Raw genomic sequence first — 18,652 nt, 5'->3', positions numbered from 1 at the left:
ATGAGTGATGTCTAAATGCTCTTCAGATCTTGAACTCATTTCATTTTTGTTGACTGCAGCATACTTCTCTCTTTTGGCCTCTTTCCACTCCCTGTTAGCAGGTTTCCTTAGCAGGTATCACATGGCTCTGTCATCTCCAGCATCTTGGATCCTCTAAGTGAATTCAAACTTCAAATTCACAGGTTAATGCAATTGCCTCTCTAGGCCTCCATTCATTAACACCCCCTGACACATTCCTGGCTTCAGTAGCTTTCCTCAGTTGAAGAGGAAAATTCTATTGCTCCTTTCATCTACCCTTTACTCCAAAACCACCTGGTCAAAGCTGCCAAGTTCTCCTGCTTGCTGGGCCTGGAACACTGCCCCCTCATTCAATTACATCTTCCCCAGCTTTCTGTTTTCAATGGTTACATTCACTGCTGAAGCTCAGCTCTTCTTGAACTTATTCTGTAGAAAAGGCTGGACTCGCCGTTTTTGGTGGCGCACACCTTTAATCCCAGCACTCAGGAGGCAGAGCCAGGCGGATCTCTGTGAGTTTGAGGACCTGCCTGGTCTCCAAAACGAGTTCCAGGAAAGACGTAAAGCTACACAGAGAAACCCTGTCTCGAAAAACCAAAAAGAGAAAAAGAAAAAAAAAAAGAAAAAAAAAAAAAAGAAAAGGCTGGACTGGAACTCAAAGATATACCTGCCTCTTCCTTCTGAGTGCTAGAATTTAAGGCATGCATCTCCATACCATGCTGCAAGCTTTTCTTTAATTCTTTTTCACAAATTGGAAACTTTGCTTATCCTGAGGTCACCACTCCCTTTATTCCATTTCATAATCTGTTTATCTCCTAGAACATAGAATTTAAATCCATTCCACTTCCTGGTGCTCTTTTTCTCCTCAAATTGTTCTACATCTTGTATTTTTCCTTGCTCAGCTTGCTCCTTTCCATTGCAAGTCTTTCTAAGAATGAACACTGGTAATCATAAGGCAGTGTCTATGCTAGGCTATTTTGATGTTCTTTGCCAGTGGATTTAATCTGAGTATCTTCACTATAGCCTCAGGCAGACTCTTTGGACAAAGCAAAAAGAAGCCATTTTCTTCACAAAAAATATTACAAGAACTATCTATAGGCAACATATTAAAATTCTTTTCCTCTGAAACCTATTGATCCTGCTCCTCACAGTTCAAATCATCCTCAGCACCATTGACTTACATGCTTCTACTAATATGGCACATTAAACGGTGCTTAAAACATTCCACTACTTTTATAAATCAAAGTGCCCAAGTCCAAATTTGTCCAAAGAAAAATATGTTCAAGCCTATCACAGCAATATGCCAATCCCTGTTAACAACTCTGTTTTAATTAGGATTTCTATTGTTGTGAAGAGATATCATGACCATGGCATCTCTTGTAAAGGAAGACATTTAGTGGGATTGCTTAAAGTTTCAGAGGTTTAGTCTATTATCATTAAGGTGACCCATGGCAGCATTCAGACAGATATGGGGCTTGAGCTGAGAGTCCTACATCTTGATTGGCAGGAAACAGGAATTGAATTGAGACTCTGGGAAGCATCTCGAACATGGGAGACTTCAAAGCCTGCCCCTACAGTGACACACTATCTCCAACAAGGCCACACCTTCCATTAGTGCCACTCCCTTTTGGGGCCATTTTCTTTCAAACCACCACAGTGTGCATCTGTACACACATTCACATACACATACACATACACATACACATGCATTACACATATTTTAGTTGGATACATATACATTTATATAAACATAAAATATTTTCCTTTAAATTAACAGAAAATTAAACCTGACTCATCTTAATTATAATTCAGCTAATAAAGTATTATTAGATCCAAGGTGAATTATGCTTTAAGAAATAACTCCAAACTGGCTGAAATGATTATTCAATGGTTAAGAGTATTTGCTGCTCTTGCAAAGGACCAAGCTTTGTGGCTGCTCAGCACCATCTGTGACTCTGGTTCTAGAGCATTTAAAATCCTCTTCTTTTCAATGAGGGTATTGCAAGCACATAGTGTAGAGACAAATACCCAGACAAAACACCCATAGTTAGAAAACACATCAATAAATCTTTAAAAAACAGAATATCTGGAAAGGCCATGCTCCATGACAGAATTTTCACCCTCTACCCAACTATTCAGGGCAGAGACAAATGGCAGTGTTCAGAAATTCTGCTCATTGAATTTTCTGTGCCACTGAACTGGTATGCCATTTATAACAATAAGACAGTTGCAGATCGTAAGATCTGATTGAGCTCCTGTCTTTGAAATTAAGTTGATACCTAAATAGTTTGAGAATTTCTTTATAAAATATGATGACTGTACTTCTACTGTCTTTTATTCAGAAACTGAGTAAATACATTTAACAATGTGTGTGTAAAACATAGAACTGTTCATTTTTAATCTATATGCACTGTCATATAGGAGGTTTTTCTTTTTAATTGACTATGAAATTATTTCAATTTTATTGTACCTTTTATACATAAAACAATGTGGAGAAAATATTTCTTTTTATCTTTATTTCTGTATCTTTGGTATTTTGACACAAAATTTTACTGTGCTGTTCTGGATGACCAAATTTATAATCTAACTTTTCCAGCCCCTACAGGGCTGGGATTGTGGATTTATGTGTTTAACATTCTGGATTCCTCTAATACATGCCTGTGAGCAAAGAGACTCCAGTATCTCCTACAATTAGATACTTGATTCTTTACCATTGGCTAATTTATGTCTTTTTCTTCTTTTATCCTGCTGTGTTCTGTTTATATTATCTGCCTGTCACAGATAAGTTCAAAGATTGAAAGCCCATGTGATTGATTAATTCAGTGTTTCTTATACAAAATAATAAGATGACATTCTATGGAACTTCAGAAGTACAAGAAAGAAAGTTTCATTCAGTACTCAGAAATATAGTCTGTGCTGTTTATGAGCACACCATTTGGGAACCAGAGCTTAGTAATTATACTTAAATTGTATAAACTTAGTACTAAAAACTACTTTACAATCTCAGTAATTTCATCCCAGAGATTCAACAGCAGAATAGAACATTATAGATATTAAGTTGTAAAACTTAATACAGTAAAAACTATTTTTTACAATCTCAGTAACTTCATCCCAGAGATTCAATAGCAGAATAGAACACTATAGATATTAAGCTTTTACCCAATTTTAGTTCTATGTCTTGGAGTAGAACATCAATGGGGTTAAAAAAGTAGTGAACAGCTGTGAATAACAAGCCAATTTGTGTACTATGTACAAATTTAATCAATAATAATTTTGCATGTCAGGCTTTACATTAAATGTAATTTACATTTATATTTGTGAAAAAGTTACATAACAGTTTACTCAGCACTCATTTCTCTGAAATTTATCAAATACAATGATAGCTGATTTTCGTACAGCAGAGGGATGATCCTGACTTTCAGTGATTAAAAGACAAGTCCATTTCAGTGTTGGTAGTTCTTTATGAAACTGACTGGCAGTCATTGCTCCAGCTAATATAATTAAATTCTATGTAGCTGTAATTAGTGACTGTTAAACTTGCACTGTTCCTGTTCCATTATATTTAGCAAATTATTAAAACAGTTCATGGAGAAATTTAGAAATTTAAGAAACTGTTTTCCATTGACAAACTTCCAAATTGAAAATTATCATTTGGTCATTTTTTTTGTCAAAAATCAAAGATTTATGTACTAAATACAATGATTTGTTGCTTTCTTTTACAGTCCCTTTTGTTAACGTGATTTTAACTGGGTTATATATAATCAAAATCTGAAAATGAAAATATTATATATATATACTATATTTTATTATTTACATCAAAATATCAGATATATCAAAATCTGAAAATGAAATATGTATATATATATATATATCAGTAGATATAAATGTAAGTTACTAATAGTGAAATACATTCTTTTTGTTTTTGTTTATTGTTTTGTTTTGTTTTGTTTTTTGTTTGATTGTTTGTTTGTTTTTTCGAGACAGGGTTTCTCTGTGTAGTTTTGTGCCTTTCCTGGAACTCACCCTGCAGCCCATGCTGGCCTTGAAATCACAGAGATCCACCTGCCTATGGCCCTGAGTGCTGGCATTAAAGGCATGTGCTACCACTGCCTGGCGAAATATATTCTTTTTACTTATTTTAATTATATTTTAGGAAAATACAAAAATATTTATGCGAAACCCATGAAGAAGAAGTGTAGCTGGAGAATTTCTCTCCAGCTCCCGCCACCGAGTCCCGCCAGTCCCAGAGCACACTTATAAAATAAACACACAGACTCTTACATTATTTAAACTGCTTGGCCATTAGCTCAGGCCTGTTATTGTCTAGCTCTTACTCTTATATTTAGCCCATTTCTATTAATCTTTACTTTGCCACATGGCTCATGGCTTACTGGTACCTTACATCTTCCTTGTCCTGATGGCGGCTGGCAGTGTCTCTCTCTCAGCCTTCCACTTCCCAGAATTCTTTTCCTTGTCCCGCCTATACTTCCTGCCTAGCCAATGGCCAATCAGTGATTTATTTACTGACCAATCAGCAACACACTTGACATACAGACCATCCCACAGCACTTCCCCTTTTCTTTTCTTAAAAAGGAAGGTTTTAACTTTAACATAGTAAAATTACATATAACAAAACAATTATCAAGCAAGAATTACAGATACAATATTAAAGAAGAGATCCTATCTATCTTATATTTGTGAGTTTAAGGTTTTATATCTAACTTATCTTTTATTATAACTAAGGAAGATTGTAAGTATCTAGTCTTTAACCACATCAAAGACCTCAGAAGGATATACTACTACCTGAGAAATGGAGAAGGATATAAGCAACTTTTAGGAGTCTTGTAGGGTAGACAGAGACAGCTGGCAGCCTGGACAGTCATTCAAAGTTCTCTTGTAAAGTTGGGGCATCTGTCTTCAGCCCACAGGCCTAGAGTCTCTTATTCACTTTTCTCTGTGTCCTGTAGAATGTCTGGCAGTTTTCTCTGCAAAGCAGGAACCTGAAGGACCATTTTGTCAAGCAAAGTTCAGTGGTCACCTTTGTATGGGTCCTGCATGTCCAGTTGATCAGACAGTCCAGGCAAGAACAGTTTCTTGCCCAAATGGCTATTTTTGTCAAGGTGAAGATAAACTCCGTATGGAGTGTCTTCGATGCCCATCCTCCTCTCTGAAGTAAATCGGTGCTGTCAGGAGCAGACATGTCTCATTGTCCAGAAAGTCTAAATTTTTAAAACATTTTAAATGCCATATTCTGTAGGTCTTTGAAGTGTTTGAAGACTACCTATCTATCTGAAATATAACTATGTATACCTAAAAGACTTAACTAACATGGCTACAAATATGATTATCATAAATGACTAATTATTAATCTATTTTTTAATTATCCATTATAATTTTAAATGAGTTACATAAACATAATACCTCAAACAAGAATAGAAATATATATACAGTATAACAAAATTAAGTTTAAACTTGTATCAATAAACTAAAATCTATAGCGATGTAAAACATTTTAAACAAGTTGTTACTCTTTAAAAGTAGGTTCATTAATCTACCCTTTCATCCTATCATATCTAAACTATCCCCTTTTTTTCTTTAGAAAGAGATTGTATTTATAATCAACCTGTTTTAAATAAAAATATTGGTTTTTGTCTGTCCCACATCAGAGGGCTCTTCTGATTTGGGACATAAGAATCTCTTAACCATTTTTTTTTTTTGAGCAATATGTCTGGGTTTAGAGGGGGAGTGAGCCAATTCCATCTCTAAAGCCAGCTTGGTATATTTGGGAATTTGGGCGTAGCTTCTCTTACTACTTCCTGCTGGAGGGGGGCGCTGTATCTTATGGGGACACGAAGAAAATTTTAGGATCATGGAGTAGTCCATGAGGCTGTATCGTCTGAGCCAGTTGCCTTGGAACCATTCTGGATGTTGAGTCATCTGGGTCATGGTGTCATTGGAGACCTTTCAGGGGGTCTTGGCTGGTCAAACCTGATGTATCTTAATCTGGAACAAATCCATAGTCTCTGGCTTTCTGTGGAAACAAGAGCAGAGACTCTTTTCCAAAGCAACATATCCTTATATCCAAATTTTGAAGTCAAGGTACCTTTAAAATATACATTTTGGCATAACTCAACAGCTTTTACAATCAAATGTTTTTCTGCAGTTACGAGTATCAAAGAGAACATAATCCAGATTCTCTGTGTGGTAGCCATCTTTACGTGGCTTATTTTTTTATATTAGCTTGAGCCTATTGCTTTAAATTGCAGCCTTCTAAGCCTGAAAGGGCGCAGTGGCTGCTGGCTCTGCCCATTTCAGCTTCCCAACATGGCGGCGGGCCGCTTTCCGCCAGCTCTGGGAGCCATAACTCTCAGAAATAGTGGGTCTACACTTTTACCAAAGTAGCGTGTAGCCCAGAAACCTCTTTTTTTGTTTTGTACTAGCAAAGGCTAAATTCACCACACAGTTTAATGTGCTACTTGCAGAGGCCTCATTCCCACCATACTGCAGGTCAAGAGCGCACGCTAGGAACCCGCCAGTAGCTCAAACCGGCAGCTGCCGCTTATTTGAGAGAGACAATTAGGAAGCTGTTTTTAGCTCCGTTTTAGAATCTTTTTTCTAAGTTTTTAGGTGGAAACTCTTGCCCCACGTTGGGCGCCATTTGTAGCTGGAGAATTTCTCTCCAGCTCCCGCCACCTAGTCCCGCCAGTCCCAGAGCCCACTTATAAAATAAACACACAGACTCTTACATTATTTAAACTGCTTGGCCATTAGCTCAGGCCTGTTATTGTCTAGCTCTTACTCTTATATTTAGCCCATTTCTATTAATCTTTACTTTGCCACATGGCTCATGGCTTACTGGTACCTTACATCTTCCTTGTCCTGATGGCGGCTGGCAGTGTCTCTCTCTCAGCCTTCCACTTCCCAGAATTCTTTTCCTTGTCCCGCCTATACTTCCTGCCTAGCCAATGGCCAATCAGTGATTTATTTACTGACCAATCAGCAACACACTTGACATACAGACCATCCCACAGCAAAGAAGTGTATGATATTGAAGTCTGCATCTTGCTAGAAAATCATCACTTCCTGAGACAGGCAGGTAGAATATCAATGATGCTCTATTGGGTTTGGATGCGACTTAACTGTAGACAATTTCTGTAATGCCATCCTTAAAGTTGAACTGTGTACATTCTACAAATTCTACCATAGTAATTAATTAACTTTTGGCCTCCAGTGGAAAGAGAGGGTTTAGAAAACTATTCTTTAATTTTCATGTCTTTTTTTTCCATTTTTGCTAAACTCAAGCTGAAAGTTTGACTGTTTTACCAGAATAGAAAAATAAGTGAGTATAGAAATCAATACAGGAAGACTTGGAGCAATTAACCACTAACCCAGACAAGCACCCAGAGATTTTTTTTTTTTTTTTTTGCTCAAGAGGATAAATTAAAACAATGTTAGTATAGATAAGTTCAGAAGAGACTCAATGACTTCATTCAGATGGGGAGACTGTGGGACAAAATGGATCTCAGAAGAAATATTCTGTAAAATCTAATAAGATCTCAGAAGCATTATGAACATACACCTCATGGAAGAAACAACTTGCTACATTTGGTTATATAATTTCTCTTGTGGCAACATTGATTCTAGAATAGCTATATAAGTGAGGGTGTGTGTGTGTGTGTGTGTGTGTGTGTGTGTGTGCAGAGGGGGTTGCATGCACACATATAGGAGTGAAAATATTAGCTAGAGCTCTATGCAATGTTACAAACAGAGTTGCTATTCTGTTTTAATGAAAAAATGGAAATTTATATTCAAAGACAGAGAATTAAATACTGTGCTATGATTTGAGAATGCACACAACTTTACAGAATCTCTGTAACTTTTTATATAAATTGTTCTGTAAAAAGGTATCATTTAGCCTTATGTTTGCTGATGTCTCCTTATATTTTTAAATCCAAGTTTGATGACTCAACCAAATGCCTTAAATTATGTCATACAACAGGACACCATTCTTCCAGACCTCAGCAAATTAAATTGAAATGTACACAGATTGAAAGCAGTCATGTTTGAATATGATTTGCTAAAATTCTGTTTCCTGTGGCTTTAGAAGTTTACTTAAAATTCTTGGCTTTTACTATTATTTTTTTTAATCTTAGAAATGTAAATGTAATGCTCGATGTCACAATATGTAAAAACCAGGATTTAGTTCTTCACATGACATAAGAATTTAAGAATTTGAGAATTAGGGTATCTTAGTTTTGAAAACATCTTCAACAGTGCCCAGTGTGAAACTGAAGCAGTAGAATTCTTTTATTTTTTTCATTGAAAATTAATATTTTTGTGCATTCAGCTGTGTGTGGATACATGTACATGTGTGCTGTACACATTATTTTAAAAGAAGTATAAGATAAATTGTCAAATGTAGACAATTAAATACTTCTTAGAAAAGGACCATTATCAGCAGTATTCTTTCATATTTGGATAAGGCAACTATATATAAACTTTACTATATCACACATGTTAAACTCAGGCATAAAATAACACATACAAGATATATTTTGGCAATTTGGGGGATTAAATCTAGGGCCTTGTAAAAACTAGAAAAATTGCTTACTATGAGCTATAATTACAGCTCACAAATCAATTTTCAGTTATTAATATAAATCCTTGTGCAAAGTTAATTTAGCTGTGGAGTAAGCGGCACAAAATTTCACAATAACAAAAATGCATTACTTTCATTTGCTGTTTAGAATTGTAGGGGAAAAACAATTTATATACAATTAAATAGCTAATATATTTCTACTCAGTAACTTATGCCAAACCTAATAGGACATTTTGAATACATAAGAGAATATATGTAATATAGAGAATGTATTTGGGCTCAACATAAATAGAGAAAACAATAGTAGCTAAAATGAATCATGTTGTTTAAAGCACTGAAAAATGCCTTTTGTAGCGAATATAGATGATTTAATTGTATTAATACAATTTTCTACACTGGTAAATGCAGATCAGGAAATTTCCCTCCCCATAGAAAGAATCATAAATAAAAATTATATTACAATAATTTTTCAAAAGATTAATGCATAACTCATTTTATAGACTTTAAATAACAATCTGCATTCTTGTCAGAGATTCTATTTCTGGATACTATGCCACAAAATGGTTAAGATGGTTTAAACAGTACAGCACATTTTCATTAAATGCAATTACATTTAACCTTGTTCTTACTATCAAAAAATTCATGTGCTTTAAAAGGAGTACAAAATTCTACTATTTAAATAAATACTATTATTTTCAGTTTTGTAGTGATGAGATTTCAAACAGAGATTCCTGCAAGCTGAACAATTCTGTACTACTGCCTCACACCCTAAGACCCAGAATGATATTTTAGGACTAAACAACTACACTAAAGCGCAAATGACACCATGAACACAATTCAAAATAAGCAAATAACTTCTTGTCCTTGTCCCTCTGTCCACCAGCTCCTCTGTTTTGATGACTCCCTAAACTACTTGTACAATAGCTTTGAAATAAAAGTAACTCTGTAGATACTGACAGACACTGGGAGATAAATCCCTTAACTGAATTAGGTGTGAAACTTGCTGTGGGATGTCCTGTATGCTGTAAATATATGTTGCTATGATTGATTGATAAGTAAAACACTGATTGGCCAGTAGTCAGGCAGGAAGGATAGTGTAGGCGGGATAAGGAAGAGGAGAATTGTGGAAGGTGGAAGGCTGAGGTGAGGAGACAAGGCAAGCTGCCATGAGGAGAAGCATGATGTAAGATACCAGTAAACCATGAGCAATGTGGCAAGGTATATATTTATAGAAATGAGTTACTTTAAGATATAATAACTAGATAAGAAGAAGCATGCCATGGCCATGCAGTTTATAAGTAATACAAGTCTCTGTGTGTTTACTTGGAGGACACAAGTGGGAGAGATTTGTCCCGACTGCTGGCTGGCCAGGACACAGGAAAACTTCAGCTACAGAAACTCAAGAAGAACAATATTTCCAAGTGCTGCAAAAACTCATTATTCTTTACTGTGAAATGACTCATTGGAAGGTAAACATCTATTTCCTCTTTATTTTGATACATCATGGTTTGATTGTAATCATTCAACATTAAAGTCTGTTATAACCCTTTCTTTCAAGTTGAACTTGTTCAGAAGGCAAATGCTTGAAATTCACTTGCAATTTTGTTTAATTAAATTATGTTTTAGTAAGCCAATATGTACTCAAATGAATATTCCCTCCTCCACATTAACATTTCTCTTCATATTGTCATTGCTCCGGTCTTGTTTATGCAACTATTTCTAATAGAGATTATCCACAGCAGATTTCCTAGTATTCTAACTCTTATGATCTCCTTGTCTCCTCTTCTTGATGTTTCTGTATTATAAATTGAGCTGTGATATTGCCAGTGGGACTGATCTCTCTATAATCCTTTGATCACAGCACTGTATCTATTTTATTTGTTTTTTTTTTCGTGTGTGTGTGTGTGTGTGTGTGTGTGTGTGTGTGTGTGTTTGTGCCCAAGTATGCATGTGATGGTCACTATTTTATGCAAAGAGAAGAGTCTTTGATGAAGGATGGTAGCTATATTCATCTGTGGGTACAACGATAATATTTAGAATGTAATAAGGAATTGCATTGGTCTACACAAAAGACAGGAATAGATTCTTTCATAAGATAATTGCCTCACTACCTATGGAAAGCAAGCTGGGTTTCAGTATCAGGTATGATTTCCCTCTTGTTAAGTGGGCCTAAAGTCCAATTATACAGCTGTTGGGTGCCACAGATGTGAGTGGCACTTTTTGCACTTTTACAGACATTCTCTCATGCTGGACTTTGTGATGTTTCACAGGTGTTTTAGCTATTTATGTCTGTTTAGTTGTCTCCCTCTCTAGGCAGCTTGATTATTATTTTTGTAACCATGCAAGATACACAGCAGGAAAACATTTTAAGCCACACATGAACACTGCAACTTCTATTCTGCCCTCTTCTCTCACCTCCTCTTTCTCCTACCAAATTTATGAAATCTTTCTATTACTCTGTTTGTGTGTGTATTTCACATATTTATATATGCTAGTGAGTCTAGTAAGTTTGTCAAATTTGTGCTTGTGTGCAGAGCTGATTATTTATACTGGACTATAAGAACACTTTCATCATTGGAGGAAGATAGTGCTCCCTCTCTTATGCTTTTTGTGTAGATATGACAGGGAGCATGTACCAATAAAATCTTAAATGTAATGTTTCCTGAACAAGACTAGCATAATATCAACACCAGCTCACATGGCAGTGTGAACAGGAGAAACCTTACATTGTCCAATTTATAAATTAAGCTTATAGTTTTGAGCATCCTCTTTACTGTTTTCCATACTGGCTATCCTATTTTACAGTACCAATTTCCTTGTTTTAAACATTCTCTTTACTTTAAATGCTCATAAAAAATTGTCACTTGAGGAGTTACAAACATTTCCTAACATTCTGAAAAACTTTCTCTCTTGTTTTCTATGCTGTGCAAAAGAAATACTATGTTTGGTTTGCTTTATTTGTTGTTGTTTTTATAGTGCTACTTATCAATATTTATTCTTTTCTCTATGTTCCTGGAGTCTTTCTCAGAAAATAACTGTCCATAGCAATGGCTGGAAAGGTACCTCTATGTTTCCCTGTAGTATTTATAGAACTTAATTAATGGTATTTAGTTCTTTTGTATATTTTGAACAGACTTTTATGTAGGATCATTCAATTATGGTGTACTTTAAAGATTCTATTTGGCAATATCTTCTTTTTTGTAGGAAGGCTTGTAAACAAATGCTGTGAGTATAAAACAAAACAAAACATCCACACAATGACAGAAAGAAAATAGTTATTGGCAGTACAATTAACAGTCCAACAAGGAAACTTGCACTTTTCAAAAACAGAACATGAGATAATTGGATGCAACGTGTGTATAGAAATAAAAATATTTTAGGTAAAGTAGGTATCTTATAATAAAGAACAAAAAGTCCATTCAAATATATGTTGATCCTATGTTGACATTGTAACTCATAAAGAAGAAAAATAAACTGGCTAAAGAACATAGAGTTTTATGTAATCTTTCTGCCACCACATCCATCAATTTCTCCAAGCCTTCAGGACATGTGTATAATATGTACATTCATTTAAGCACTAAGCATTCCAATGCCTCTTGTTCTTTTCAGACCGGCCAGTTGAAGATCTCTGTGTTCTCATGCACTGCAAGGACAATTTTCTTGGCTGACTTTTGAGAAATGTGCTGATCTATAAATATGAAAATATGTTATTAGTAGTCACCTAAGTACTATATCCATTTAGTGGAATACCAGAATTAGGCTACACCCATGGCCTATGAACTGTCTAGCCACAGGTTCTTGCCAAGAAAGAACTCCCTTTCATCTAGGGGCCCTTATATACAAGCAGAAAGTTGTTAGTTACTCCCATAACTTTTGTGCAACTATCATATCTATGGACAAATTCTTTCCAAACAATTCCTATTTTGGTTCACAGAGTAAGCAATAGGTGAAATTGGTTATAAGATTTCCCCTGCAATAGTATGCTTAGACTCTTCTAGTAATATAAAAGCTATTTAGTAGGAATGAAGCTACTAAAAAAAAGTAAAAACTTATTCTCTCCATATTCTGTGAATCTATTACATGATATTTTCAATAATTGGGTCTTAACATCAAGTTCTGGCAAGTGCCAAAATATGGGCAATAGCCTGTAATACTTTAGGGTCTATTGGATCTCATTGGTCAAATCCTTGTTTGGGCTAGAAAGATTAGTATCTGCAGCTTGAATAAAGTAAGGAAAATATTGTGTAATGATGATTTACTAGGACTAAATATAAAATTAAGATTTTATGACAATGTTTTTGCTATGCTAAATATGTTTCAATCATCTTTCAAACCAAATTATCAAACTGTGTTAATTGAATTCACCTGTTGAAGCAGAGTTCAAAACAATCAGTTTAAGTACTCTTAAGACAGAATAGGTTCTAGGTAAATAAATTGGTGTGAAATCTACTGTAATGTTCCAGATTTTAAATTATCACTTACTTCTTGAACTTTATCAATGATGGATACAACAATGATCAACAAAATATGCTGATGCTGTAGACATGTAACAGCTAGAGCATGATCAAGTTGAAGCTCTGTGTTAAACTCAAAATGAAGGTACAAAATGCCTACAGGCAAAACCCTACTTCCACCTGATCTGTGCAAAATAAAATAGATAGTTTTATTTCAAGGAAAAATGAGAATCTTTGCAGGACTTCATACAAAATTCAACTGATTCATTTATAAAATTATTTAGAGAGCAAATTCAGTGGTTGGAAATAGACTCTTGTTGAAACTGCAAGACACCATAATATGCCTTCATATTAATGATGTTAATTTGTCTTATTTTATGTGATCATGGTTTACTTTCATATGCTCCTTTGTGGTTATGCATTTTTTGTGTATTTAAACTATACATTAAGTACAATTTGTATGCAGAAAATTACATGGCTATAAATATATAAATAAGTAGAATTTTATGCACATAGAGGCACATATAAACCTTAATAAAATGCCAATCTAATCAGAGAATTTAATACTTTACATTATCATTCCTCCTAGTAAATTTATATTTATTTTTAATTTTAAAAATTAGCCTAGCTTATCTCAAAACTTCATGGAAATAACTGTATTATGTAACAATTTTCTTTCCATTTCCTATAAATAATTTGTACAAAAAAATCTATCTGTATTTTCAGTGTGGTTACAGTTTATTTTTCTTTCAGTTTATGCCATTGATCAATACACTACAGCATACTTATTTATTCTATTATCAACATATAAGCATTTCTTAAAGTAGATCTGTTGTGCTTAGTGAAGTTACCACCAAACTTTTAGGGAAGGAATGCAAGTATTCATTACTGAACACATCTACATTCAGTTCAAAGCACCAATTTAAAGGAACTTACAGCATTCATTTCTTGTGATAAATATATTTATTATCTTTAGTTAGTAGATTAAAAAACATGATATTCATCAATAGTCACAAATGCAGAACATGGTGGATATCGCCATAAAAATAAACATGGAGTCATTGCATGATTAAACCATTTCCAGGGATTATATGTATATGAGTAGCCTTGGGAGATAAACAGTAAATAAACAAACATGGGAAGGGTTAGTTTGGCTGACACGGAGATAAGAAAGTTCTAGTTTTTCTGTTTTCTTGTCCCTGTGTAATTCTTTCTTTTGATTGGTACTAGGAATTGCAAGTGATGGGTAGCATTCCAATAATTATTAAGTTCATGCCTGTTATGTAGATACTAAGTGCATGCTTTTGTATGGTTGCACACTGATGTCAGTAGGTCAGAACCCACTAGAATTGGAGTTACCAGGAGCTATGAGCCACCTCCTGTGTGTGCTGGAAATTGAACTTTGGTCCTCTCGAGAATGATACATGTTCTTAACCTCTGAGGAATCTTTCAACACCTTGCCTTATTTCACATGAATCATTAAGGTATTTTTACACCTGTAAGGACTTCATTACATGAAATTGGATTAATTCTGATATTCATTTTTAAATAGGAAGAAGTCAATGATTTGAGCAACTTAAATAGGAATCAAAGAGATACACTTGTGGTTGGTAACTTCCTTTGAAGTGAAGGAATCTCTTCAAGCAAAGGAGTGTCAAACATAAGACTACAGAAAGTAAGTTCTACTGAAAAAGAATAAACTTGAAAATGCTGTTTAGCAATAACTATGAATTAAACCTTGGTCGGTGTGCATGTGTGTACATGTGTGTGAACATACAAATACAAATGTTTGGTGATTTGCTATGCTATGACAGGAATTTATACAGTTAAGAAGAAGGTAAGGGAGTTTTCTGGAGGAAGAGAGGAAAAAAATACTTTCAGGTTAAAGTAACTCTGGTCTCCTGAGTCCAAACATAGGATGTAAAAGAATATGTTATGAATTCTAATAATTTCAAAATGTCTGTAAACATTATAAGGGAATTAAATTACTCTATTGCTAATGTTTGAAAAAATACTTTTGCAACCTATTCATTGTTTCAGGCATGAATTTCTATTAAATCATTTAATAATTATAGTAACACTATTAAGTTAATTCCACAATCATCTTCATTTTGTAGATATGGAAATGGAAATGAATAAAGATTTGGTTTAAATTTTCCAAAACCAAAAAGCTTCTACCAGCAAGATAGAAATGTAGGCAGCCTGCCTCAAGACAGCTATAAAGCTCTGAACTGAACTCAGCACTAAGGTATATTAAGCAGATCAAATTTCAGAGAATTGTTCTCCAAAAAATTTACTTAACTAACCTTACAGTAGAATACTATAGAAGAACTGGAGTCCAACATTTAAAATATGTGAAATATTTCACATATATTTTCTATATATGAGTTCATTATGACATTGTAGGTTCCTGATCAAAATCATAACATCTTGAGCTTAATATGCATAGCATGGATAAGTGTAAATTCTGTAAGGTATCAAAATACAATAGAAGAAAATATATGGATATATTATTAAATTTTAATTCTTATTTTGAATTGAAAAAAAAGATATTTTGATACTCAAAATGTTAACCTAGGAGTTTAATGCTTGGCTAAAACAATGAGGTTTAATATTGAAAACATTAGGCTTCTAGGCTAAGTTAAAGAGCACTTGCAAGAAGATAGGTATCATTACATGCATGATAACTCTTTTAAAATAGAGAATTATAAAAGATGAAAGACTTACAGGGTCTAAAGAGAAACCAGATTAAAGCCTGCTAATGCACGTAGGAACTCATAAAGACTGAGGCAGCACGCACAGGACCTTCATGGGTCTGCCCCTGATGAACAGCTAGAAGTGAAAGGGGAAGTGGACACATGCCCCTTTTCCTAACCAAGAAGCTATCTCTAACTGATAATCACTTGCAAATGAAAATTTAGTTTTCTCCAAGGGAGTGTCATTAGAAAAAAAGACTACTCTTAAGGATGGAATGCATGGCCTGCAGGAGATGGCCAACAGAAAACAAGCATAATGGTGTCGTTGGGGGTCCCTTTTTTTCATAATGCCATGTTGGGAATCTTCCCTTCCTTCCTTCCTTCCTTCCTTCCTTCCTTCCTTCCTTCCTTCCTTCCTTCCTTCCTTTTTTCCTTCCTTCTTTCCTTCCTTTCTCTCTCTTTCTTTCTTTTTTCTTTCTTCCCTTTTTCCTTTTCCATATTATAATATTAAATTTTAATTTTATGTTATTTTTATTCCTTTTCACCTTTTTTTATTATTAAGAAATTTTCTATTCATTTTACATACCAACCATATATCCCCACTCTTCCCTCCTCCCACCCCCTAGCATTTCCCCTGAACCCTCCCCCCATTCCCACCTCTTCCAAGGCAAGGTCTCCCATGGGGAGTCAGCAGAGCCTGCTACATTCAGCTGAGGCAGGTCCAAGACCCTCCCCACTACACCAAGGCTGCTCAAGTTTTTTTTTCTTTTCTTTTCATTTTTCCCCATATGGTTTAGATTCATGCAAGCCCCATGCATGCTTCCACCATCTCTGTGATTTCATGAATGTGTCAGTCCTGCTGTGTTTTGAAGGTTTATATTCTTAGTGTCTTCCAATACCCCTGGCTTGGACAATCTTTGTGCTCCTCGTTTGCCAGGTCCCCTCAGCTCTTCTGGGAGAGATTTATTGCAGACATTGCATTTAGGACTCAGTGTCAATAGGTCTCTCACGCTCTGTGACAGGTGTTTAGCTTTTTGTGTTATGAGATAAATTGCAGAGGTTTTAAAACCAGCGGGTCACCACTCATAGAGTTTCCCAATGAGCACAGGTACCTGAAAACAAAGTGTTCAAAAGCCCTGTATTATGGAGAAAATCTCATTCAAGTCACCACAGGAGATAATATTTTCCTTTCCACAAACACTAACAAGTATCTGAAGTAGATAGTTTGTATGCAAATGAAAAACTAAAAAGAAAGAAAATCAATACTTAATTTAACTATGTTATATTGCTTAGTTTTAAGACACTAATTGTCCTCAGGATTTTTTTTTCTTATGGAAGATCAGTGCTACATAGGCTGAGAGTTTTCTTGGTTTTAAAACAATATACTCAGTAAGTCCTCACACTCCGATCATCCACAGAAATTAAGAATATCTTGGCAATTTGGTCTTAAATGTAGCACACTACACTGTCTTATTTTTTTTTTTATTTTTTGTTATTGTTGTATCCATTTGACTCATGTAGTTTTATCTAATCCAGTCTTGGTAAACAACATAATAGAATGCATATAAATGCATATTATACCAATAAAAGAGCACTGTACAGAGCTTTTAGTATGGTTGTCTATGTGTTAATTAAAGAAGTAGTCATGATCAAGGGTAAGGGAACTGGATTCTTGAAAGCCTCAATGACATCTTCTCAGTAGCTGTCCACACTAAAATATACCCAATTTCTTTAAAATTTCAAATGTATACTGCTACTTGGCACTCAACTATCCTTCCAAAAGAAATGAAGATCTCTTGCCGGGTGGTTGTGGCGCACGTTTAATCCCAGCACTTGGGAGGCAGAGGCAGGCCGATCTCTGTGAGTTCAAGGCCAGCCTGATCTCCAAACTAAGTTCCAGAAAAGGCACAAAGCTACACAGAGAAACCCTGTAGTGGGTAGCCATTCCAGCTTTGATCTGGAAGTTCCAATCCCCATTGAGACTTCAGCAACCATCATGCCTACAAGGCGGGGCCAAGGGAGGCACCTGGGGACCCGAGATCTGGATTGGCGAGCGCTCTCTCTGTTCTGGGACCCTGGATGGTGAGGGTGGATCAAGCAGAGCTCCAGAGAACACCGCTGGACTGTGATACACTTTCCCCAGACCCTGCGACCTACCTATCACTTAATTTGTAAGTTACGCCATTAAATAAATCTCCTTTTAACTACGTGGAGTGGCCTTAATATTTACACCAATAAAACCCTGTCTTGAAAAACAAAAAAAAAAAAAAAGAAAAGAAAAAAAGAAAAAAGAATTGAAGATCTTACTTGCTTCTGTTTAACAGTTGCAATTCAAAGTCCACTTTCTCTTGAATGCTTTTATTTCCATTTGGTTTCTTTTTTGCTGCTACAATAAGAATGAATAATTCAGAATCTAAAAAGGGAGGGTTGAAGGGAGCATCAGTTACTTATACATGCATGTATCTACATGAAAAAGAAGGAGACAGTGAGTGTATGATATAGCCTTAATTTTACTAAGTGGCTCCAAACACAATCTATGAATTTCATAAGCATTCCAAATTACCTTTAAGAACAAACTTTCCCTATAAGACCAATTTATCAATTGAGTAACTCAGTGTTATTACTAACCAATATGATCCTTTCTCCTGCTTGTATAAAATTTGATTTGTCTTCCATTAACTTTTATCCCTAAATATGTTTGCCAAGGAACATTTCCTAAGGAATTACTCAGCTTCTATACATATTTTATTGTACACCAATAATATATTTGACATCATCTGTGGTAGTTTGAAAGTAATTGGATCCCATAGGCTCCTAGGGAGTGGTACTATTAGTAGGCTTTGCTGGAGTAGGTATGACCTTGTTGGAGGATGTATGTCAGAGTGGAG

The 18,652-nt window shown here is 35.1% G+C and overlaps 1 long non-coding RNA gene across 1 annotated transcript in view; it reads right to left on the bottom strand.

Moving 5' to 3' along the window:
- The window catches only part of LOC131921469 (uncharacterized), an 88,355-nt gene that overhangs the window by 14,359 nt on the left and 55,344 nt on the right, over window positions 1-18,652 (bottom strand). The window contains exons 2-3 of the long non-coding RNA XR_009382012.1: window positions 18,072-18,177; window positions 12,179-12,302 (exon numbers count right to left, since the gene is read on the bottom strand). This is a non-coding gene — a long non-coding RNA (uncharacterized LOC131921469). The remainder of the gene's footprint in view (window positions 1-12,178; window positions 12,303-18,071; window positions 18,178-18,652) is intronic.

Source organism: Peromyscus eremicus, chromosome 11, assembly GCF_949786415.1.
Source record: "Peromyscus eremicus chromosome 11, PerEre_H2_v1, whole genome shotgun sequence".
Classification (NCBI taxonomy): domain Eukaryota; kingdom Metazoa; phylum Chordata; class Mammalia; order Rodentia; family Cricetidae; genus Peromyscus; species Peromyscus eremicus.
The sequence above is the reverse complement of the archived record's forward strand: the minus strand, read 5'-3'. Positions and strand labels throughout refer to the sequence as shown.